Source organism: Chinchilla lanigera, unplaced genomic scaffold (genome assembly GCF_000276665.1).
Source record: "Chinchilla lanigera isolate Chin_1 unplaced genomic scaffold, ChiLan1.0 scaffold00025, whole genome shotgun sequence".
Lineage (NCBI taxonomy): Eukaryota > Metazoa > Chordata > Mammalia > Rodentia > Chinchillidae > Chinchilla > Chinchilla lanigera.
The window spans coordinates 23,321,026-23,345,770 of record NW_004955426.1 but is presented as its reverse complement, the minus strand read 5'-3'; the positions used below and the strand labels follow the sequence as shown (position 1 = coordinate 23,345,770).

The following is a 24,745-nucleotide window of genomic DNA, read 5'->3' as shown; positions in this document are numbered from 1 at the left end:
CTTTCCAGTGACTGAATAGGGAAGGGCATGTGACCCAAAACTGTCGTAGGAAGTGTGACAAGACATTTACCGCGAGCCCTGCAGAATGACTTTCTTGCTTCTGGAAACCAGAGGAGCTGGTTTCTCTGCTTCCTCCGCATGCAACAGCAGAGTCTCCAGTGACCATTCCTCACGTGCAGCACCCGGTGCCCGCCCTCCTCTGTAGTTCTTGAGATATTCAGTGTTGACCTGGAGCCCGCCCTCCTTGCAGTTACGCTATGTTCAGTGTTGACTGCTGATATTTCAAAATACAAAAGTAAAAAGTTCTCTTACAGATACACTGATGTCTTTGCCTGTAAGAGTCACACTTCCCATCTTACTCATGCCAGATCAGCCACCCCAAGCGCGGAAACCCTTTATGACTTCACACTTCTAGTTTTGTTGAGTGAAGGGCATTGAGAGTCAGCAGCCAGGATCCAAGTTGGTAAGAATCTGTATAGTTCTATATCTTCATGACCTTCTTGTGCTTCCTATTTAAAAATATGCCTATTTTGTCATTTTCACTCATTCGACAAATATTTATTGAGTTCCTCATTGCCATGTAGTAAGCTAGACCCTGGAAGTGAAAAAGGAAAATGAAAGAACAAGAGTTAGTTTTTGCCATCACAGACTTCACAGTCTATTAGAGGAGCATGGCAGGAGCACATGCTGCCTGCTCGGTGAGCCGCCTCAATTTTCTTGTTAACAGAACCTCTGTTTTGTTCAGACAGTGATGTGTCTAACCCAAGGGGGATCTCTAATGTGTCTAGGAGTGAGCGTGTGTCTACCAATTGACTGCAAGTCCTAATGGGAATTTGGAAAAGGATTTTCCTGATGATAAAAAGTAGGAACGGATAACATACCTCCTTACTTCTTGGAGCCTTGTTATATGGGCCATGAAGATGTGTGGAGCTGTGGCAGCCTTCTGGAGATGGAGAGACAGGCCTGTCATTGAGATGCTCGCCAGTACCAACGTCACGGAGCTGCTGACCCAACTTGCAGCTGTCTATGTCCAGACTTAGCTTCCTATAAGGCATTGATTAAGGTAATCAGTGCCTTTCGTGTTTAAGCTGCTGGTTGTTTTTCTAACAAAGCGAGAGATAAAGTCATGCAAATAAGTATCTGAAATACAGTGTCATAAAAATGACTATAGAGCCATGCATGTGAAGGCATATACTTAGAGGTATAAAATGATAAATGACATTCTCTTCCTTCCCTGAGAACCACAATCCAGGAGGAAGCAGACCCAAATAATGCATTTTTTTAGTTCACATAGTAAATGCAGTACTAGAAATATGCACAGAGAAATATTGGGGTACCAGAGGGGGAAATCTGTCCTAAGGATCTGTAATGTTTGCCTGTGATGAGAATAAACTGAAGCACATTTTCAAGAGCATCACAGAGGTCTTGATGGCTCCTTCTAGTGCATCTCCTCTGCAGGCGCATGGTATCGGTTTGTCTCATTGATGGTAAAGTGACACCTGCATTACGTGAGTGAAGAGGTGTCTGCCAGAGTGTCCTCTTTAAATACACCATTGCTCTGTTATTAATATGTATTTTGTCAACCTGGGCAACTTCCTGATGAATCAATTATTACAATATTCATAAAATAAATTTTAAAACCTCTATTCCTTCTATACTGCATGTAATTTTATAAAGGGAGCATTCATTCATGTCCAATTTTATTGAATAGATAATTTACAAATATTATTTATTTTGATGTTAAATTATACCAAATTTGAAAGCAGGAGATTCTTAAATGTTCCCTTAAGTCCTTATTCTCTAAGAATTTTATTTTCTTACTTTATTGCAGAAGAATATGTTCCAGACGCATCTTGAATTTTTCCCGCCCTGGCCATGAAATCAGCTGTTCTCCAAGTGATCTTGTTTTCTTTAGTGGAGAATCATGTCATAGTCAGAAACCAAGAACTGAGCACAAGACATGTTCATTGATACTGGGGTATCATGGCTGCTAGGCCTTCCCAATGGACATCAGAAATAGACACTGGTATGCATACATGTACATATTTAAATATATATACCTGTAAACCTACAGATATATGAGTAAAATATATCTAGTTCTTTGCTTTACTTAGAAAATTTAAATCTGTAATATCTATCTATATCTACATCTCTATATCTCTATATCTTTATCTATATCTTAGTTACTTATCTCATTGCTGAGACAAAATACCCAACACCCAAAGTTAAAGGGACGAAAGGTTTATTTAGCTCACTGTTTATAGAGGTTTCAATCCATAATCGGTTGGCTCCAATGTAGGTTTGTGTGGCAGAGGGGCAACAGTTCATGGTGGCAGAAGCTGGCAAAAGCAACAAGGGAAGTGGGGGGGACAAGCCTCTTCCTGTCCCTTACATTGCATGCACGCTATACTGCATGAATGCTTCCTTGGGTGAAGCACTCACGCCTTTAATCCTAGCACTGGACCGTGAATCAGTCACAAACTGTAGATTCAGCCCCCTCTGAAAAGCCTGCCCCTCATGACTGCATGAGGCATTAGGAGAACATCTGGACATAAACCATAACAACATAGGTATAAATTAAACCATAAGTTCATACTGATAACCCCAATTCTAATGCAACATATTTGTATCTTCCTGTGGCATTGAGAAATCTGTCTATTATTTATAAGCTGTGATTGAAAAATATGCTGAATACTTAAGTTTTAAAAATTTATTACAGTAAAAGACACATTACCATCAATCCCTTTCAAAATCCCCCCACCTTGCTTCAAACACACTTATCCCACCATTCTTGCCATTTCCTGAAGCAATTCTGGAAGTCCTCTTTCATGAGTGTCTTTAGTTACACTATTCTTACTGCCTTGATGTCTGAATTGATACAAAACTTTCACAGTCATTTTGATTTGGGGGAGGAGCCAGAAGTTGCATGGAGCCAGATCCAGTGAATAAGGTGGGTGAGGACACACTAGAATGTTTTGTTTGTTTGTTGTTTTTTTTTTTTGTCTTTTTGAGACAGGGTCTCACTATGCAGTTCAGGCTGTCCTTGAGCTCACTTTGTAGCCCAGGCTGATCTCGAACTCGCAATGATCCTCCTGCCTCAGCTTCCCGAGTGCTGGGATTTCAGTCATGCGCCACCACACCCGGCTAGAATGTTTTTAAGAGCCTGCCTTTTTGCTGTATGGCACTCAGCAGTGACATTCACTGTGTTTTTTATAACACCCCATGAAGACAATCAGGAAAGAGGACTTCCAGATTTGCTTCAGAATGTGGCAAGAAAATTTGGATAAGTGTGTTTGAAGTGTGTTGGGGGGGTGGTTTTTAGGGGAATTAATGGCAATGTCTTTTAATATAGTAAATTTTAAAATGTAAAACTTCATCACATATTTGATTACCTCTTGTACTTGTTTAAATATAGTTAAAACAGTTAAATTGCTCACCCACTGAATGATGGCGATTCAATTAGCTACATTTATATATTTATTTACAAGTCTTATCATCTTTAATCTAAAGGTATACCTCTACTTTAGTACTTTTGACCAGTTTTTTCAATTTTATTTTTTGTTGGTACATGTTTGCCAGACCAATTATTTGTTTATAGATGTTTCTCCACTAAAATATAAGAGCTTTGAAGGCAGGAACATACTCTTATTTTCCTTAAATTTTCTAAGCCAAGTAAAGGACCTAACACAAGTAAATTACTCTGGCAGTAGTTGCTCCACGAATCAGTAAACAAATGACTAAAGAACTCAGTTATTCCCATCATCTTTAGAAGAAAGCCTACTACTTAAAACACAACTGTCTGTATTCTATTTTCCCATAAGTGGAGCTGCCCTTATTATAGAACCCAATATTTGCACAATATATCCTTCATCCTCAGCCCTCTGCTCTTGTTCTTTTTGTAATAAGTACAGTCTTTCTATCCTTCTCTACTCAATTTCATTTAAGTAAATGACCCCCCACATTCTGTTTTAAAGCTCAAAATGACCACAACATATTTCTGTAAATGGCTGACTTGCCTGTATATACTAACACGCACCATAAATATTTTGGGTGGATGCTCAGACGCTAGCTATGCATTTCAGTTTACCCCACTGTGCATCCACTTCAGACCCCGTGCAGTGTACGCAAGTGGATAACAATATGCAAATGCTTTATAGATGAATGTGTGAATGGCCAGTTGTTGTTAATCTGTGAGTTCCAGGTTCTTAGGATGTCCTTTGGTATGACCCGGATTTCTCCATCCAGAGAGGTTAGGTCAGTATATTACAACTAAAGATTTATTCTTAGGCTTTGAATTTATACTCTTATTCTTCCCCTTAATTTTTATTATTTTATTATTTTATTTGTTATTTTAGAGAGAAAAAAGATAATGAAACCGAGTTTTGAAACAGGTTAGGACAGTTACAATAATTGATACATTGTGTATTGTTGTATTTGTAGTAGTTATTCAGAGTACAGGATTTAGGCACGATGTCTTGTCTAAACAGTATTAGCACAAAACATTCTTTTCAAATAACTAAGAGAAGCTATCTGTATAACTATCTTAACTATCTTGTGTATACTTATATATATTTTTTCCATTTCTTTTCCCCTTTCCCCCATCTCAGTTTGTCTTCTCCTTTGAACAGTTTTTGACCAGTTCATTAATATCTATTGTATATTTCAGATTCTATTTCCTTGTTCTATTTCTTACATTAATGAGACAATATGATGTTTACACATATGGGTCTGATTTATTTCACTTATGAGTATAGTCTCGAATTGCATCCACTTACTTATAAAAGTCTCCAGTCTATCCTTCTTTATACCTGAGTAGTATTCCATTATTTAAAAACCCCACATTTTTTTTTTATCCATTCTTCAGTTGATGGGCATCTAGGTTGCTTCCAAGATTTAGCTATTACAAATTGTGCTGCTATAAACATGGGTGCACATATATTGTTGTGGTATGATGTTTTTAACTCTTCTGGGAAGATACCCAGAAGGGGAATAGTTGGGTTGAACAGGACCTCTAATCCCAGTTTTCGTCTCACTCTTTTTTTTTGATAACGGGAATCAAACTCAGGACCTCACACTTGCCAGTCAGGCACTGCACTACTGAGCTAAATCCCTTGCCCTAATCCCAGTATTTTAAGGAATCTGCACGTTGATTTCCACAGTAGTTGCCCCAGTTTACATTCCTACTAACAGTGGAGGAGAGTTTCTTTCTCCCCAGAGCCTTGCCAGCCTTTGTTATTGGTTGATTTGTTGATAATAGCCATTCTTGCTGGTGTGAGATTGAATCTCAGCATTGTTCTAATTTGCATCCTTCAAATGACCAGTGATGTTGAACATTTTTCGTGTATTTGCCATTTGTATTTCTTCATCTGAGAAGTGAATATTCATCTCAGATGGCTATTTTTGGATTGGGTCTTTGATTTTGGAGGGTCTGATTTTTTCTATTTTTTTTTTTATTTTCTTCCTGTACCGGGAATTGGACTCATGACCTCACGCTTGCCAGACAGGCACTGTACCGCTGAGCTAAATCCCAAGCCCCTCAACTTTTTATATGTTCTAGATATAAGTCCTCTGTCTGTGAGACAGCTAGCTATAATTTCTTCCCATTCTGTGGGTTGTCTTTTCACTCTGTTGGAGATTTCTTTTGTTGTGCAAAACTTTTTAATAAGGTGAAATCCCATTGGTTGATTCTTTGTAATATTTCTCTTGCAGTCTAGGTTTTGTTCATGAAGGCTCTGCCTACACTTATGTCTTCGAGATTTCTATTTTCTCTTCCACTAAATTTAGTGTTTCTATTTTAATATTTAGATCCCTGATCCATTTTGACTTTAGTTTAGTGCATGGTGATAGACATGGATCTGGTTTTAGTCTTCTGCATGTGGCAAGCCAGTTTTACCAGCAACATTTATTAAAGAGACTTATCTTTCTTTTAGTGACATGTTTGGCTCCTTTGTCAAAGATAAGGTGGCTGAGTGTATTTGGGGATGCATCTGCATCTTCTATCCTCTTCCAATGATCCTTAGGCCTGGTTTTTTTGTTTGTTTGTTTGTTGCTAATACCATGCTGATTTTATCAGAGTAACTTTGTGGTATAATTTCAGGTCGGAATTGTGATGCCCCCTGACTTGCCTTTGTTACCCAGAATTGCTTTTACTATTCTAGGTCTCTCCTGGATCCAAATGAATTTTAAGAATGTTTTCTCTACATCTATGAGGTGTGTTAATGGTATTTTGATTGGGATTGCATTAAATCTATAAAGCAGTTTTGGGAGTATGGCCATTTTTACTAGGTTTGTTCTTCCTGTCCAAGAACAAGGGATGTCTTTCCATTTTCTGATATTCCCTTCAATCCCCTTTTTGTGGTACTGTAATTTTCACTGTACACATCTTTTATATCCTTTGTTAGATTGATTCCTAATATCTCATTTTTTTGGATGTTATCCTAAAGGGTGAGCTTTCCCTAATTTCTCTCTCTGTGAGTTTCTTGCTTGTGTACAGCAATGTTATTGACTTTTGAGTGTTGACTTTGTATCCTGCTACACTACTGAATTTGGATACTAAATCTACAAGTTTTTTGTGAAGTTTTTGGGGTCTTCTATGTAGAGTATCATATCACCTGAAAATAATGATAATTTAACTTCTTCCTTTTCTATCTTTATTTCTTCTGTTTTTCTCTTGTCTAATTGCTCTGGCTAATGTTTCAAGATGTATATTGAATAGGAGTAGTGATAGTGGAAGTCCTTGTCTTGTTCCTGATTTTTTTTTTTTTTTTTTTTTTTGGTACCCAGAATTGAACTCACAACCTTGCACTTGCCGGGCAGGCGCTGTGCCGCTGAGCTAAATCCCCAGGCCCTGTTCCTGATTTTTGAGTGAAAGCTTTCAGTTTCTGACCATTTAATATGATTTTAACTGTTGGTTTGTCATAGATGGCTTTTATAAGATTGAGGTAAAGACCATCTATTCCAATTTTCTGTAGGATTTTTATCATAAATGGGTGTTAGACTTTATCAAAAGCTTTTTCTTCATCTATTGAGATGATCATGTGATTTTTGTCTTTGGTTCTGTTAGTATGGTGTATTACATTTATTCTTTTGCATATGTTGAACCATCCTCGCATCCCTGGTGTGAATTCTACTGGCCATGATGTATAATCTTCTTGATGATTTGTTGCATTCTCTTTGCCCATATCTTATTAAGGATTTTTGCATCAATATTCATTAGGGAGATTGGCCTGTAGTTTTCTTTCTTGGTTGGGTTGATTTTTATTATATCATTAGTCTCATTCACTCTAGGAGACCAGCAATGTTTTGCTATCAATTCTTTGGAAGTAATGGCAAAGCCAAATACCCACAGGCTTCCAACTTGAGCCAGGTTCAGAACACTTGTCCAGAATCATAAACAGAGTACAGACTTCATGTAGGTTTGGAGAGTCTTCTTAGCCACTTTTTACAGAGATGACAGAGTTGCCATTTGAGATATGTGAAGAGATAAATATGCTCAACAGTATCAGCTGGCATCTGTAGATCTATGAACAATAAATATTCATGTGTTATTTCTGGTTCCCACTTTGAGTTTATTTGCCACAATTCTCCTGTGACTTATTTTGTGTTGAGCTAACAAAAAGGTATTTAAAACACCAAAGGTATTTAAAGCAAGCATTACTGATCTTGTGAATAAAATAGTTCATTCAATCACAATTATCAGTTTCCCATGCTTTTTGGAAATGCCTTGTATGATTTAAATGACCACATGAATATTTGTAGGTTTTATCAGAAGTCTCACCTTCAAAGGCCAATCTTCACCACCAAAATATCAATTCCAGATCCTGGATCTGAAGCCAACATTCCTGGAGCATATTTTAGTCCTCAAAATCGCAAAGCCAATACCAATGTCAATTTCCTACGATTATAAACATTTGTTTGCTTAAAGTGTTTTCTCTTTTAAGTTACAATTGATCTATCAACCAACCTTATACTCAGGAGCACATATTCTATGAGAAATATTTCTCCCTTAAGGCAAAGAAACTGTTTTCTCTTCATTTCCCTCAACTTACTCAGTAAAGTTGATCTAACCCTAAGTTCTGAAGCGGGAAAGACATCAGATACTGCAGATTTCTTGGTCTGCTTGGCAAGAGTCACTGAGTGAGAGTAACTTTGGGATCATCGTTGAAGCAAGATCCATTGTACAGAGAGCCACGATTATTGACTGCGGCCAGCTGGGGACAGAGATATTTAGCTCTCAGCTCAGCACAGAGCAGTCTCTGTCCTTTAGAGAATGTTCTTGCTGTTCTGAGCAAACTCTTCTTGCATCTTGTAAGGCTTATCTTTAGCAAGCACTGTCCACAGGGATTTTTTTTTTTAAACTCAGGGCTATCAGTCTCCTTTTGTATCCCTGAAAGTAACTTGGTGGCACTGCAAATAGTTTTCAGTATAACCTCACATATTACTAACTTTTCCAGCTGGATGGACAACAAGCCCCATGAGGTTAAGTGATATAACCTTAGGTTATGGAGTGAGTCAGTTGCTTGTCTATGTTATAAAATGTGTGTCCATTCTGGCTTCCAGGATGTCTCCTAACCAACAGAGCACATGGTCCATCTTCTGCAATAGGACCAGCCTGTCTGCAGAGAAATAGAATTAAGCTATTAGCAAGCAGTTTGAGACTGTTGTAGAAGGACCAGCAACAATGGCCACTTCTACACAACATTTTAAGAGAGCTGTTTGTTTTGGCAGTGCTTCGTTATATTACACATTGCTGCCACTTAATTGTCCTTGTGAAGATAAACAAAGACCTTCTGAAGCAGAGCTGGAAGCTGTATAACTCTGGCAACTAAACGTTTGCTAAATGAGGGAGGAAAAGGGGCTTTGCTCTGTATATTCAGCTGTACTCTGAAACAACTGCATCTTGTCTACACAGGTAGCCATATCCTGAGCCTCTGCATCCTTCTTTGATTGCTTTCAAGTGAGCAACAAAGTTTAAAAATGTATTCCTACTCTTGATTTCCTTGTTATCAAACTGTTCTTCTGACCTTCAAAGTTGTTTGGCAAGTTCAAAGCAAACACAAGACACAGTCTCCAGATTTTTGTATTGCTCTTTAAATATAACACAAATCACATGGCTGCAATGATGTTGATGAAGACAGTGGACAGTGTCTAATAACAGAACCCATTAGCTAAGAGTAGTGGAAGCCACTCTTGGTTCTGTCAAGGTCATGCCCTCCTGTGTGATCCTGTGGTCTTCCCTAGTCTCATAACATACACTTCATCATATTTTGTGTGAAGTGGTCCTGCCTAGCAACGCCTTACCCACTTAAACTGTACCAGAGTAAAGACATTGTCCACTTGTTTCCGAGGCTTGTACACAGTAGGCTTATAGTCAGTATTTTTAAATGAAAGATTATAATGTTAAAGTGAAATGTGTAGCCAAAAGGCAGAATGCACTAATTTTCTGTGGCTCCTGCAACAAATTACCACCAACTCAGCGACTTTAAAGATCAGAAAGTTAAGCCAGGTGTTGTGGTGCACTCAGGAGACTGAGGCAAAAGGACTTTTGTGAGTTCCAGGTCAGCCTGAACTACATAGTGAGTTCAAAACCAGTTATACTACAAAGCAAGACTCTGTCTTAAAAAAAAAGAAAGTTATTTGCTCACAGTTCTGGGCACCAAGAGTGCACATCAGAGTCGCTGGGCAGAAATTGACACCGAGTAGTGTTAGCAGGGGGCTCTCCGTGGGGATCTGTTTCTTGCCTCTGGTAGTTTGCCTTAATTTGTGGCTGACTCACTCCAAACTTCAAAGTCAGCATCTCCAAATCTCTCTCTGCTATGTCTTCACATTGCTTTCCCCGTGTGTGTGTGTGTGTGTGTGTGTGTGTGTGTGTGTGTGTGCGCGCATTACATCACTCCCTGCCTCTTTCTTAAGGATTCGTATGATTTATTTAGGGCCTACCCAGGTAATTCAGGTTGACCTTCCCAACATCAGATACTTAATCACATCTGGAAATGAGATAGGAGAGGACATAGCTTAGACTGGTTGGGAAGAGAGGCATGGCAAGACCCCAAGATCTACATAGTATTGCCTCTCTGGACCCCATAAGTAGAACTTCTTGTGGGTTCCCACAAGATGTGCATGGCATAAAAAAGACAGGACACCATGAGACTCTCCTATTGTGACTCTTCTTGGTAGCTGTCTTAGTTATTTTTTCCTCATTGCTGAGACAAAATACCCAATGCCCAAAATTAAAGGGGGAAAGGTTTATTTAGCTTACAGTTTGTGGAGGTTTCAGTCTATAATCAATTGGCTCCAAGGCAGGGTGGCACATGGCAGAGGGCAACAGTTCACAGTGGTAGAAAACAGCAAAAGCAACAAGAGCAAAGAGGGAGGAGCAGAGAGAAGACTCTTTGTGTCCGTTGTATTGTAGCCAGACTACTCACTCTAGGGTGAATGTAGCCCTCAAACCCATAATCCCAGCATTGGACCATAAATCAATCACAAACTCTAGAAGCCTGCCCCATAACTGCATGAGGCTTCGGGGGGACCTCTAGACACAAACCACAACAGTAGTCCACCCTGTCTTCCATGCCATGGTGTACTTGTGATTTTTCTTTTTTCTTTTCCTTTCTCTGGCCCAAGTTTGCCCTGCAAAGCCAGTTTCTCCCTCACCCCCCATTTTTCAAATAAACTTTGCCACCACTTTTAGCTTGTCTCATTCAGTTCTTTGTTTAAAGAGAGAAAGATATGGAATATACTTAACTGGCAAGACATTTCTAAAAGGAATTACCTGATAACATAGATATCTTGCAATAGCAAATCCACTTTCAACTATCAGGGATTAGAACATGGATACTTTTGGGGCTCACTTTTTAGTCTCCCATAGGAGGCTTAAAAGCCAAAAATTCATAATGACAAAGAAGTTAACAAGAAGTAATTTGATAAGAAATAATATATAACCAACAGAATGATCAAAACCTTTGAAAATGAGGAATTTGATTAAAAGGGAGTAAAAGTAAATTTTAGAAAGAACACAATATTTTGACTGTCTAAGATGGTAGACCATGTATCCCAGTAGTAAAGAGTACAAACACTGGAACCTAGTTGGTTAGAGTCTGTCTCCACCACTTAGTCTGTTTAATATGCCCAAATTCATTGACTTTTCTGTGCCTCAGTATCCTCATCTTTCATATAGGAATAATACAAGGACTTTACTAGGTTGTGTTTAATTGTTAAAACAATAAATGTATTCAAGGCATTAGAAATGTTAGCTATTATAAAGGAAACCAAAAGTGTGTAAGAGAAGAAATATGAATTTTGAAAAGAACAGAAAGAAGAAACGTATGGAAACTATACATTGGTAAGAAAATAGGACTTTGAAATGATTGTCAGGAAGAAAGAGTAAAGAAAAGATAACTGCATAAGTGACATAAGATGAGAGGTATTTTAAAGGCAAATTAAAGACATTTGCAACCACAAATTTGAGGGGGAAATAGGGCAAATATGTTGTATATCAAAAGAAAGATGAAGACTGTAATTGAGGACATCAGGAAAATTGCAGAAAGTACAAAGGAATGTTCTAAAACTAACAACTGTTCTTTCCTTTATGTATTTGTGTGGATGGTAGCGGTTTTCTTTTCAAGTCTTCTATGTCTCTGCTGGGATTTTTTGTCTAGTTACTGTATTAATTGCTGAGAGAAATCTCTGAATATTGAAATGTCAGTTTCTCCCTTCAGTTATGTCTGTTTTCCCTCATGTTTTTGAAGTCCTTTATTAGTCTCACCCACATTTATGATTGTTATGTCTTCAGTTAATTGACCCCTTTATTTCAAAGAAGTATTCCTCTTTATCTCTGATAATCTCTGTTTGCCTTCTGAATTAGTCCCTTAGAGCTACCATTAAAAGTTACACAGAGTGAGCGTTCTATGCCAACAGAAATGAATACAGAAGTCCAAACCTGGGAGCCCACAGGGCCTTTCTCCCTTTGAAGTCTCTAGGGAAAAATTCTCCCAGTGGTCCTGTTGGCTGCTTGCACTCGTTGGTGCTCTTTGGCTTGAGATCAGTCAGTCCAGTCTGTGCCTCTATCATCACTTAGGCTTCTCCCTGGTTATTTCTGTGTCTCTGTGTCCAAATTCCCCTCTTCTGGTATGGGCACTAATCACTGGATTAAAGCACCCCCTGATATGCTATCATCTCTCCCAATATAATTACATCGGCAAGGAGTCTATTTCTAAATAAGGTCATATTCGTGGGTACCATGGATTAGGATGTATACATGTATTTTTGGAGTGCAAAATTCAACCAGTATCTTGAAATCTATTTTGTCTAGTGCTTGAATAAGCCACTCTAGCTTTTCAATGCTTTCTATTATATACTGTATGTTCTCCATTTATTTCCTCTGAGCTTGTGTCTTCAGACGTAAGTTATCTTTTGTACGCAGTAGTGTTTTACTAACATGTTAAACTCCTTTCTGACAATCTCTGCCTTTTGATTGTTTGCTTTGTTTTTGAAGACAAGTTCTCACTATGTATTTCAGGGTGGGCTTGAATGCACTTTCTAGCCCAGGTTAGCCTTGAACTTGCTGGGATCCTCTGATTGCTAGGGTTACAACACGTGTCACAACTCTGGTTGCCTTTTGATGGAATCATTTAACTGGATACTGCTTAATACAGTTATTTATATATTTGAGTGGGCTACCATTTTATAGTCTGGGTTTTTTTGGTCTTTTTTTTCTTGTCTCCTCTATGTTCTCTATGTTTTTCATTTTTTGTCTTTAAAAATATCTGGATATTTTAAGTTCCATTTAAATGTTCTTAGTGGCTTTTCAGCTATGCTCTTTATGTTTTTTTCAGTGATTGGCTAGAAATTACATACATATTACATATGTATATAGTTTAACAGTTAACATAATAAACTTATTCACAGTTTTGTAGAATGTGGAAAACTCATGAACATATATCACCACACCTATCACTGCCCCTCATTGTGCCATAGCTATTATATGCATTAAATATACTGATATTGTAAAATCTCAGAAGACAATGCCATAATTTTACTTTTTACAGATTTATTTTAAAAATTAAGAAGCAAAACCAAAAAACCTCTTTTATATTTCCTCAGCAATTTTTGTCCTTTCTGTTCTTCTTTCTCTCCTGAGAATTCAAATTTCCCTCAAAAATCTTTTCCCTTCTGCCTGAGGAACTCTCATTAACCTTTGTGCACGATGCAGATCTGCTAGCAGTGAAGTTTCTTAGTCGTCTTTATCAGAAATTGTTTTCATTTTGTCTTTGTTTTAGAAGGACTTTTTTTCTGGACTGAGGACTCCGTGTTGACAGTTTTCTTTTTTAATCTCACATTCTTCTGGCCTTCATGGTTTCTGACTAGAACGGCATTCTCAGTCAGATTCTGTTCCCTTCTAAGTAATGGTTTGTTTTGGTTTGTTTTGTTTTGTATTGTTTTGTTTTGTTGGTTTTGTGGTGCTGGGGATCAAACCCAAGGTCTCCCACATACTAGGCAAGCTCTCTACCCAGCTCTATTTTAATTTTATTCTTTCACTGCTTTCAAGGTTTTTTCTTTACTTTTGACTCCATAACTGAACTGTAATGTGTTTTAATGTCAACATCTTCAAGTTTATTTATTCTAACTGGTGTTGATAAAACATCTTGAACCTGTAAATTTCTCTTTCAACAAACTGGGGAAGCTTTTGGCCATTATCCTTTCTGTCTTCTGTCCTCTTCTTCTGCTGGGACTGCTTGTAGGTTGAGTGACCTGATACTACCTGAGAGGGTCCTCAGTCATTTCTAAGTCCTTTGCTCTCTGTTCATCTCCACAGACAATTTCACTGATTTATTGCCAATGTGTGTATTCTCTCCCTCTTTTCAGATATACTCACTTGATAACTAAGTTCATCCAATAATTTAAAAATTTCAGGTATTGTGTTTGTTTAGTTCTAGGATTTCCATTTGGCTCTTTTGATTATTTAAATATCTCTTCTGAGTTTTCTTACATTTTTATTCATCGATAGCCCACTTTGCTTTATTTTACCGAAGACAGTTAAAATAACAGCTTTGAAATTCTTGTGTGCCAGCTTTAACATCTGCTTTATGTCAGGGTCACATGGGGTTGACTTTCTTTTCTCTGGAGTATATGCTGCATTTTCTTTATTTTTATGTCAAGTTGTTTTGGGTTATAGCCTGTATACTATGAATACGAGGTTATGAAGATTCTGATTTGTTCACTTTTTCTAATGGGTGCTATTTCCTTAGTATTAGCAAGACATTTTTTTGGCTGGACATGAAGTGCAAAGTCTGTTTCTTTGGGCAGCAGCTCTGGTCTGGAGCCAAATAATTTTCTTAGCTGGGCTGCTTTCTTCTGATCCATGCATGCAGAGGTCAGTCTGAGATGTGTGCAGACAGGTTTTAGGGTCTCCTCTATTTTCTTTTCCCTTCCCTTCCAGCACTCCCCTGCTTGCTTCAGTAACAGTTTCTCAGCCTCACTTCTCTGATTTTGCTGACCAGGAAGACTGTGGGCTTTTCCATTAGTGTCTCCATTCTGGAGCTGCTTGCTAAGTAACAAATGGACCACATAAATCCCAGCGTGAAAGTTGCAAAAATGGGGACCTTGTATTACAGTGCTGCTCTTCACACGTTCTCTGCCCACAGGAGTCTCTGCTTCTGTCCACTCTCCAGCAACTTCAAGTAGTTCCTTTTGTGTCATAGCCAGCTTTTATCATTTTTTGTGGGGGAGGCACCCTCTGGTAGGGACTTATTCGATCATTACCAAAAGCCAGAAGTCCATTTGATCTGTGCTATTGTTGATAACAGTAAACTGTTGGAAACAACATGAATGTACATTAAGAAGGGAGTGATCCACAAAGGCAAACATCAGCAAAGTGAAAAGCAACCTTCAGAACGGGAGAGAGTTACTCTTCTGATAGGGAATTGGTATAGAGAATATATAAGGAGCTAAAGAAATTAACTCCAACCCCTGAACAACCCAGGCAGTAAAGGCCAAAGGAAGTACAAATGGCCAATAAGTATCTGAGAATTGTCCAACATCATTAGCCTTTAATACAATGTGAATCAAAATTACATTGAGATTCTGTCTCACTCTATTCAGGATGCCTACCATCAACAATGCCAAAAGCAACAAATGCTGACAAGGATGAGAATGTAAAATAGTACAATGACTAAGGAAATCACTATGAAGTTTCTTCAAGTAACTAAAAACAGAATTTTCACTAAACCCAGCTATAGAAGTCCTTGGTATATTCCCAAAAGAATTAAAGACAGCCTGCTATAGCAACACATGCCTACCCATGTTTGTAGCGGTGCAGTTCACAATAACCAAGCTGTGGAAAGAACCTAGACATCTGTCAAAAAAATGAATGGATAAGAAAAACATGGTATATACACACAGTGGAATATTATTCAGCCTTAAAGAAGGATGAAATTATGTCATTTGCAGAAAAAGAAATGGAGCTGGAGGCCATTGTGTTAAGCAAGATAACCCAGACTCATTTAACTATCTCATTTTTTCTCTTATATGCACAATCTAAAATGAATGAATGAATGAATGAATAAATTAAATAAAGGAGAGATAATAGGAAATTAGAAGGTAGAGTTTTAGAGATGGGGAAAAAGATCAGGAAAGAGAGGAAGAAAAGGAGAGAGGAGTAATGGGAAATGCAAGAAATCAAATGTTATATGGATGTACCAGTATATCAAAATGAATCTTGTTGCTACGTATTACTAACATGCAGTAATAAAAAAAAGATTTTAAAAAGCTGTGGCAGCACATCCTCTGGAGTACTGTGCAGCAGTTGGAAGGACAACGGTCACTTTACTAAAAGAGACAGATCTCCAGGACATATACTCAGGAGCTTCTGCACCGACGTGCATTCTGTGTATCGGATGCCTTGGTGCCTGGCAGGCTCCTCCTTCAACATCAACAGTCATCTCTCCAGCTGTCATGAACGTTGGCTACAGAAGGACACAGCAGAGTCCTTCTCTAGGAATTGTCCTCAGCCAAGGACATATTTTCTAAAGCATGCTTCTTCCTCGGAGGTAGCTCGCATTTGGTGACTGGTTAATGTGAGGATGCGATGATCCAGCCTTTTTTCTTCAAGTCAACTCTGACGGCCTCTCCTAGTTACTGTGCCTATGACAGTGGCTAAGACATTAGCCCTATTTTATTATATTCAGTTTGTTCTGTTCAGTCCTGCCTCCCTTGCTCCTTCCCAGGTGTTGTTTCGGTAATCCATTCTCCCCGTTAAATCTCCTGCACAGAGATCTCCCTCTGAGAGCCTTATCTCCTGGGGAATCTTATCAAAGGAAGCCTGACACCCTAAAGCAAGAAAACAACTCACAAACAGAACATGGATCTGTCAATACATGTATGTATGTAAGGCACAGGAAAGGTTCTAGAAGAGTACAGATGAAAATGATAATAGCAGAATACATTAATGTAAGGGATACATTCATTTATATGGACTGCTTAAACTTGTTACAGTTCAAATTTATTTATTTGTCTTTGTGCAAATAAAAACAAATACAATTACAAAAACCAAAAGATCAATCTATGTCTTCACTCCAGATCCTTCAAAACCTACACTCAAGTACCCTGTACTCAACTGCTTCTTATGTTCCTTCACTGGGAGGGGCCTCAGAAGCCTCCTGCTCATGCATCCCTAAGCCAGCTCAGCCTGGTCTTCCTCCACTTTTCCTCCTGTGTTTGCTTCTCTGATGAGTGAGAACATCAGCCAGTGACTGGCTGCACAAACAAGGAATGTGGGAGTCATTTCTCCTTTCCTTTCTCACTGTACCACTTTTAACCCATGTCAGAACAATAGAAATCCTATTGTTCTACCTTTTCAATATCTTTTGGGCCCTTCTAATTCTCTGGGTCCTTTGCCATTATCTTAGTTCAGGTTGCCATCCGTTTTTGTTGGATGATTGTTCAGAATCTTGACTTTTCTCTTTGTCCCCAGGCTTGTTTCTCTTTCATCTATTCTCCACGTTCCTGTAAAGCCTCTCTTTCCACAACATTAGGGTGCTCAAATTACTCCTCTCCGATGGGGACCCATTGTCCTCAGGAGGTTCTCAGTTTCCTAGAATGGCATAGTAAGCCCTCCTAATCTCGCATTATATCGTCCAGCCACACTACATCCCCGACTGGTATACTTGTCACTCTTTTTCTTGTCTGCGTCGCACAAGCCTGGGCCTCTTCAGGTATGTTCTTTACTCTAGGATCTTCCCACATCTGTTTCTTCTGCCTGAATCAGCGCTGTGCTCAAGCCAACTCCCCATCTTTACCTGGGTGCCTGCTATTGCATTTCTAGGGAAGAAAAGTTAGGTATCTTTCAGGTACAAATTAGGTGTCCTGTGCAGTGAGGGCATTTGTGCCCACCCCCGTGGCATTTCCTACCTTGCATTGCTATTGCCTGTTTTCCTGTGATCCTCACTAAGCTATGAGTTCCTCACTGTCTTAGTCTCAGATTAAGCTTTTCATATTCAACAATTAACATGTAAGGTTGCCTGATTCAGCAAATAAAAGTACATGCCATCAAATTCAACTTGAATTTTAGAAAAATAAATCTGCACTTTTTGTTTTGGTGGTGCTGGGGATTGAACCCAGGGTCTCTGTAGGATGGGGAAGTTCCCCACCATTGAGCTACATCCCCAGTTCAAATATTCATCTCTGTTATAAGTGTGCTCCTCAGTGCTGCATGGGATGTATTTGTTCTAGCAAATTATTTGTTCTTTATGTGATTTTCCAGTTTAACTGGCTGTCTTGGCTTTTGTCTGGCAACCCTATCAGCACTGTCTCCTAACAGAACCAAATGATCTACCCCTCCCCCTTTTTTTTTCCTGAAGAATTTTAAAAGCTCATTCACATATTATGACTTCTTAACTCTAAATGGCTCAGAGTGTGCCTCCAACATATATGAACTTTAAAGAATTTTAACCATCATGGCATCATAGACCAAACTAAATTAACGGTAACTCCTTAATGTCATTTAATAAGGAGTGTGAACACAAATTTCCTTGATCTCTCTAATGACAGCAACATCATTCACAGATGCTCTTCAGATGTAGGGAAGGAGCGGGGACCAGGGTCACAGGAGGGTGGTTGTAGCCTTCATGAGATTTCTGAGAGAACGAGAAAATCTCTAGAATTTTCATTTGGATCAGGCCTCACCTGGGAAGGAAGGCATGCTGGGAGGAGTTTGGTCAGCAAAGGCGGTGCGGGGGTGGTAAGGGCCCTGGGTAGCACAGGACTGACGTTGATGAACTGGCTGCCTTCTCACTGCACTTCCCCAAGAGAAGGAAACATCTTCGTTCACATTCTCATCCCCAGGAGCGGGGTTGTGAAAGATGATGGAAACAGGAAGAGCAATGACATGTGCGGAGAGCACTGAGCTGGACTTTCATCCAGTTCATTTCATGACTCCGACGCCCCTCCTGGCAGGGTTTGATTAACTAGCTGTACCCTTCCTCCCGTCATAAATCTGCATCGCTTTCCCAGGAGAAATGTCGCCATTGCCAAATGGCGGTTTTCATAATGAAAGTCCCAGTGATTTATTTATCTTCCCAAGATTCTCCAAACATGAGACACTTAATTGGACTTGTCCAAACACTGTCAGTCAGCCATAGCCTCGAAGACCTCCTCACTCCGTGTTCAGAATATAACGGAAATTAATGACACAATAAAAATGCCAAAACTGGTCTCTGGTAGAGGCAGAGGAAAAGTAATGAAAAACGATCGCACACACTTCTTAGCTGTGTTGTACTGTGTGCATTGTAGTTGGAGTGGGTGTTGAGGGTGGGCAGAGAATAGCAGTGTTCATTTTTTTTAAAAAAAACTTGTGTGATCAGCTCCCAGGTTGGTCTCTCTTTAGACTGGGAAAACTTGGGTCACAAAGAAATTTAGGTAGTTCAAATTGGCTTTGGTAATAACAAATACTGAGCCATTAATTACAGTACTGTGTTTGCATATTGTCTTCTATAGTATATTAAATTAGCTGTTATTTCCAGAGCTAGATTTTAAAAGGTACCATTTCTCTTCCCCCTGAAATTCAGGCTACCCCAGAATGTGTTTCTTGGTGATTTCTGATGCTTCCATGAATTATACATTGTTCAACGACTACCCAAGCCCCAACTTTATTCCCACTAATCTCAACCTCAAGAATCCATCCACAGACCAGGAGAGAGAAGATGAACAGGTTAGGCTAAACTCCCAAACTTCAGTTTCCTCATCTGGCACATGGATATAGAAAGAAACACTTTCTTAGCTTTCCTTATAGAGTGGCAAGAATGAAATGAAGCAGAACTGTATTGTGCACCAAGCTCATCCTGATATTTTAATCAACAATGGTGGTACAGTAAGATTATAATGGAGCTGAAAATTCCTATCATCCTAAGGTGCTAACATTGCAGCAACACATTATTCATGTTTGTATTAACAAACATGCTCTACTGCCAGTGCTATAAAAGATTAGAGATACAACCATATAGTGTATAATACTAGATAACTGTAATAAATTATAGTGTTACTGGTTTATATGTTTCTATATTGTGGTTCTTTTTGTTTGGGTGTACTTCTACTCATTAAAATGTTTGCTATAAAATAATATGTTGTTACACTGGCAGCAGCCTCAAACACCTTTGTGTTTATCGTATCTCTCAATTACGTCAAGAGGCCACATGGAATGATTGGCTCATACCATTTATCCTTGTGAAACATACACTACGATGCTTGCACAGGACAAAACCAAAAATACACTTCTCAGAAAGTGATGTGTGACTATATTGGGAAGGATTGTTTAGCAATCTGTTAATCATATTTTTTGTGGCCCTGAGAATTGAACCCATGTCCTTGCTTATGCTAAGCAACCACTCTACACTGTTCTACAACCCCAGCCTTTTTTTCTCCACCCTCTCCCCTCCCCTCCCCTTCCTCCCCTTCTTTCTTTCTTTCTTTCTTTCTGTCTTTCTGTCTTTCTGTCTTTCTGTCTTTCTTTCTTTCTTTCTCTTGTCTCTCTTTCTTTTTCTTTCTTTTAAATTTTCCTTTCTATCAAGTTATAGTTAAGTTGCCCAGACTGGCCTCAAACTAACAGTCCTCCCACCCCACCTCCCATGTCTCTGGGATTTGTTGGGGACCACAAATTATCAACTGAATCTAGACATCTGAGGCTGTCTTTGTCCTGCCCTGTAAGCCAAACTGGAACTGGGAAACTCTCTGCTTTCTCTCAGTCATAGCTGAAGCCCTACATTAGTGATGCCATGGTGCTCACAGGGCAAGATCAGACCTGCTGAGGATGACAAGGATTTTTAATGTAGTAGCGATAGTAAAAGTTTCGCCTGGGGAAACTAGAGTTTCCTTATTGCACCTTGTCCCATCCCTGTAAGACTGCTTTGTTCCTCTTGTTTGTTTGTTTGTTTGTTTGTTTTTCTTTTTGAGACAGGGTCTCCCTATGCAGTTCAGGCTGGCCTTGAGCTCACATTGTAGCCCAGTCTGGTCTTGAACTCACAACAGTCCTCCTGCCTCATCCTCCTGAGTGCTGGGATGACAGGTGTGAGCCACCACGCCCCGCGCTTTGCTCTTACTAGCTCACTGTAATTGCCATTACTGTCCCTGGAATCACTCACCGCTCCTCCCCACATTCTGGCTAATCAAACAGTGGCAAGCTGGAGAGTCTTTGTCTTTGCCCATCCTGAGGCATTGACTTCCAGCGCCCCTTTTCATGCATTACTAAATTGTCTCTGTCTCTTATTTCATCCTTCCCTGCACCCCTCATACAGACTGTTGGGATTTGGCCAGGTCCCCACACAGACAGATGTACATGCCTCACCATGCTTGGCTCAATTTCTGTCAATCTTTTAAGGTTGCTTCTGCTTATCATCTTAGGAAATCCTTTAATCTTACCTAGCGAAAAAGTTTTTTAACTCAAGAAGAAATGAAAATTGTTATTCCTTTCCTACCTCTCTCAGAAGAAAGTTGTGAAAATATTAAGTGAGAACAACTTGAAAAGTCCAGATTTCTTTATAATACTATCACCAGTTGTAACAACAGAAAAGGCCCATAATAGAAGTAATTTATATTCAGTGAAAGTAAGTGTGGACTTTTACCTTCCAGCAGCAACCACTCTGCCGAGTCTGGGGTTTTCTCAGCCCTCTATTTGATTTCTTGGAAGCAAAGCTGAGTCCGGCTGCTATTCTTACAACTTCCTTGTTATCTCAGCAACGTTTGACACAATTGACCACACCCTCGCTGTTGAAGGCCCCGCCTTTGACTTCTGTGGTATGGAACTCTCCTGGGTTTCCCCTGCCATCCTGGCCCTGTCTTGTTAATTTCTTCTGTGATGTTTCTCTCTCTTGGTTTTTCCTTAGATGCTGGTTTTCCTTGTGTTTAATCCCCAAGCCCATTTTCCTCATCCTATTGTTTTTTCTAGATGTTACCTGTCTCCAGTTACCACCCATTTGCTGTTGACTCCCAAGTCTACATCTCCAACACATATTGCTTTTCTGAGTTTCAAATTTGTATAACCAACTTCCTACTAAGATTGTGCTCCAAAGACAAAGCAAATCCAACATGTTCTATAACAAATCCATTCTGTATTCCATCAAAACATACACATTTTCATCCATTCAGTAAAATCCAACCAGAACCTTGATGTCTGAAAGTAAAAATCTCCATCGGATCTTTGCCTGGTAGCTGGCTTCCAAGAGGTAGGAAGCAGAAGTTGCAAGATCATTTAAAGGCTGTGTGTGCTTCTGACTACGGTATCATCACCTCTGCTAACTTGTATTTCTCATACTGGTCAGAACGTTCACCCAGATTTGATATTGTGTAGAAATTTACTAACACATACAGAAGAGTGATAAGTCCACATTGTGAAAGAGTATGAATGTGGAATGGAAAATAGCACTGTGAACATCTCTGGAAAATGCAATTTGCAACAACAGCAAATCCAGAAATCAAATTCAGACCCAAGTCATTGCAAAGCAAAAGCATTCTATTATGAGGTGATACACTTTATATATTCAGAAGAGTGTGTCCTTCAGTTCTAGGAAATAGATGAAATGAAGAAATACTGGTGTTCTCAATCATGAGCTAATTGTTCACTTATTTATTCATCAGATGTCTACAGGTACTGGAGGTACCCAGCACCTATCACAAACTCAGGTGTTTCAGTGCGTACAACAACCAGCAGATCACATGAACTGCTGTTCTCCTGCAGCCTGGAATCCATTCTTCCTTGTGGGATAAATATTTTCATTTGGAATAATGAAATCAGAATCGATTGTTGTTACTGGCAAGGAGTGATCCATTTTTACTTCAAGGCATGTTGGAATGAAGCTCTTTAGGAAAGTAGAGGTCTACATAACTCTTAAAATTTAAACTTAACCAGAAGTTTATTGCATCATAAAATATTTAAACTTCTTGGTGTGGCATGTTTACAGGGAAGAGTCTAAATTTTAAATATTTACAGCTGATAAATATTATTTATTACATGACAGTACTTGATGCATAACCAACTGCTTACAGGAAAAAAATAATTTAGCATTCAAGCTAATTAATTTCATATCCTGTCCTAGGGTCAAACTGTGGTTCTGGCCAAATGTCCAACAGTTGGTAGGCCAATGACCCAAACAACCAATTGGATCACTGTGCAATCTGATTGCCTCGTTAACACAACTAAAACAATAACCAAATCAGATTGACTCTGTAGCAATCTAATCAATTGCTCTGTAATCAGATATAACAGCTTTCCAATCAAATTAATTTAATTTTATTCAGTTTAGATAAGTGACATAGGCCCGCTATTGCCTCATCCACAGAATGACATAGTGTTAGCATTTGAAGAGATCCTAGAGAATGTCTGGTTCTATGCTTTTCCTGTTGGGAAAGTGGTGTGGACTGTATGCAAAGTCCCAGCTAAATTATGGCACATCTTTCTGCTAAATGCATCTTAAAATTTGGAGCTGGGGAAGAAAGGATGCATTCATACATGTAAACAGGTACAAATATTTTGTGAATTATGAATGATCTGGTAACCAGAAAATTCCAATGTTAGTGACATAATAGGTAATTTCTCCTCTATGTTGCGTATCCATCAGGCTCAGCTGGGTCCTGGATTCCAAGCTGTCTTCTTTCCAGGGTCTAGACTGATGGTAAAATCTTTATCTAGGACATTGCCTATTGCCTTAGTGGAAGAAAAGACAAGTGTATTATACCATGGACTGGATCTTAATACAGCCACTTAGAAGTGGCAACTTCCATTTCCACACATACTTCATTGGCCAAAGCTTGTTGTAGAGACTCACCTGTCTTCAAAGAGGGCCAAGAAAGGGCAAATCTACTGCTATAGGGCAGCTCCTTCTACAGGTGGCTCACCAAATAAATGTTACTGGGTTCTCGGTTGCTCAGCTCTCCTTCTGGAGTTGGATTCCAGGTTCTTCTCATCTTGAACAAAGAACTGGATAAAATGAGCAAAAAGCAGTGGCAAAGTTTACTCAAAAAAATAAAAGTGAAGAGTGAGGGAGAAACCGGCTCTGCAGAGTGAGCTTGGGCAGAGTAAAAGAGGAATAAGCAAGTAGAAGAGCATCCCGGAGAAAGCAAGGTGGGCCATCCTGAGGAGACATGAGAGCAAGCTCTTTTGGGCAGCTGTGTCCTTTATACTGTCCAAGTCTGGAGGAAAGCTGTGAGACTGTCTACATGTAGGTCCTGAGAGGTGGTGCTGGGGTCCCACGCCTCAGGCTGACGTCAGCTCTAGGCCATCCTATTGAAAAACTGCTCAAGTTCTCCTGAAGTTCACTTTCAGGGCTTTGGGAATTGTGTGTTCTGGGATCTTGTAATTAATAGGTCATGCCCACTTCCCCAGCCAGCTTCACCTTGTGTTAATCTCCTATGTCACTATATGTGTTCAGAATAAGTAGAAGTATTTGGTGAACAGTATTAATGTCTATAACAGAGTAGGCTTCAAAGTCCATAAATTTAAGATGAAACATAAAGCTTCCAAGAGACTTCTTTCAGTCCACATGCAAACACCAAAATGTTAAATAGACATTGCATAAAATGATGAATTCTTACCTGAAATATTTTATTTTATATTCAAGTACACAATTATATGTGTCCTTATTCCATGTCTTTTGATGCCAGTCCAGTAGGATTTCTGAGAAGAGGTTCATGGGGGATGGTATTATACCATCCGTTGTGAAATACTTAGTTACAGTTTAGTTACATTCTGTGAGGATCTCCAGGGGTGATTTAAAGGACCTTTTCCTCTCTCTTTGTATCCTCAGAGACTAGTACTGAATCTGGCATACATAAATTTCAGAGTGTTTCTGGAATTAATCAATAAATAAATATAGGACTTCCCCCAAAGGGAAGTGGACGTTAGTGGGTGTTAGGGCACTCATGACAGAAAATATATTGGAAAACTTGGGCTTTCTGGAACTTCTAGATGCATAATTCTTAGTAGTTCAGTGTTACCTGGGTCTGCTTTTTTAACTTTTCTGTTGGAATGTTCCAGAAAAACACTGATCAGTATTAGCATAGTTGATTACAGAACCTCTCCAGCTAGAAATGTAAAAAAAAAAGGTGTTGGTACTTCTGATTTATTTCTCTTTGCTTCTGTTTCCTTCATGTGTAATTGCTTCTTAGGTGTGTAAAGTGGGAGATGGCTGGAAAGTCTAAACATATTTCTGGACCTATGTGCAGAGTTGCCACAAATTGAAATCAAATCAGGATCCATTATCTA

The 24,745-nt window shown here is 39.1% G+C and overlaps 1 long non-coding RNA gene across 1 annotated transcript; it reads left to right on the top strand.

Moving 5' to 3' along the window:
* Positions 1-763: 763 nt before the first annotated feature.
* On the top strand, positions 764-24,745 carry LOC106148674. Its single transcript, XR_001234317.1, has 4 exons — positions 764-1,063; positions 1,832-2,026; positions 19,062-19,204; positions 24,649-24,745. It is a non-coding gene; the product is annotated as an uncharacterized LOC106148674 (long non-coding RNA).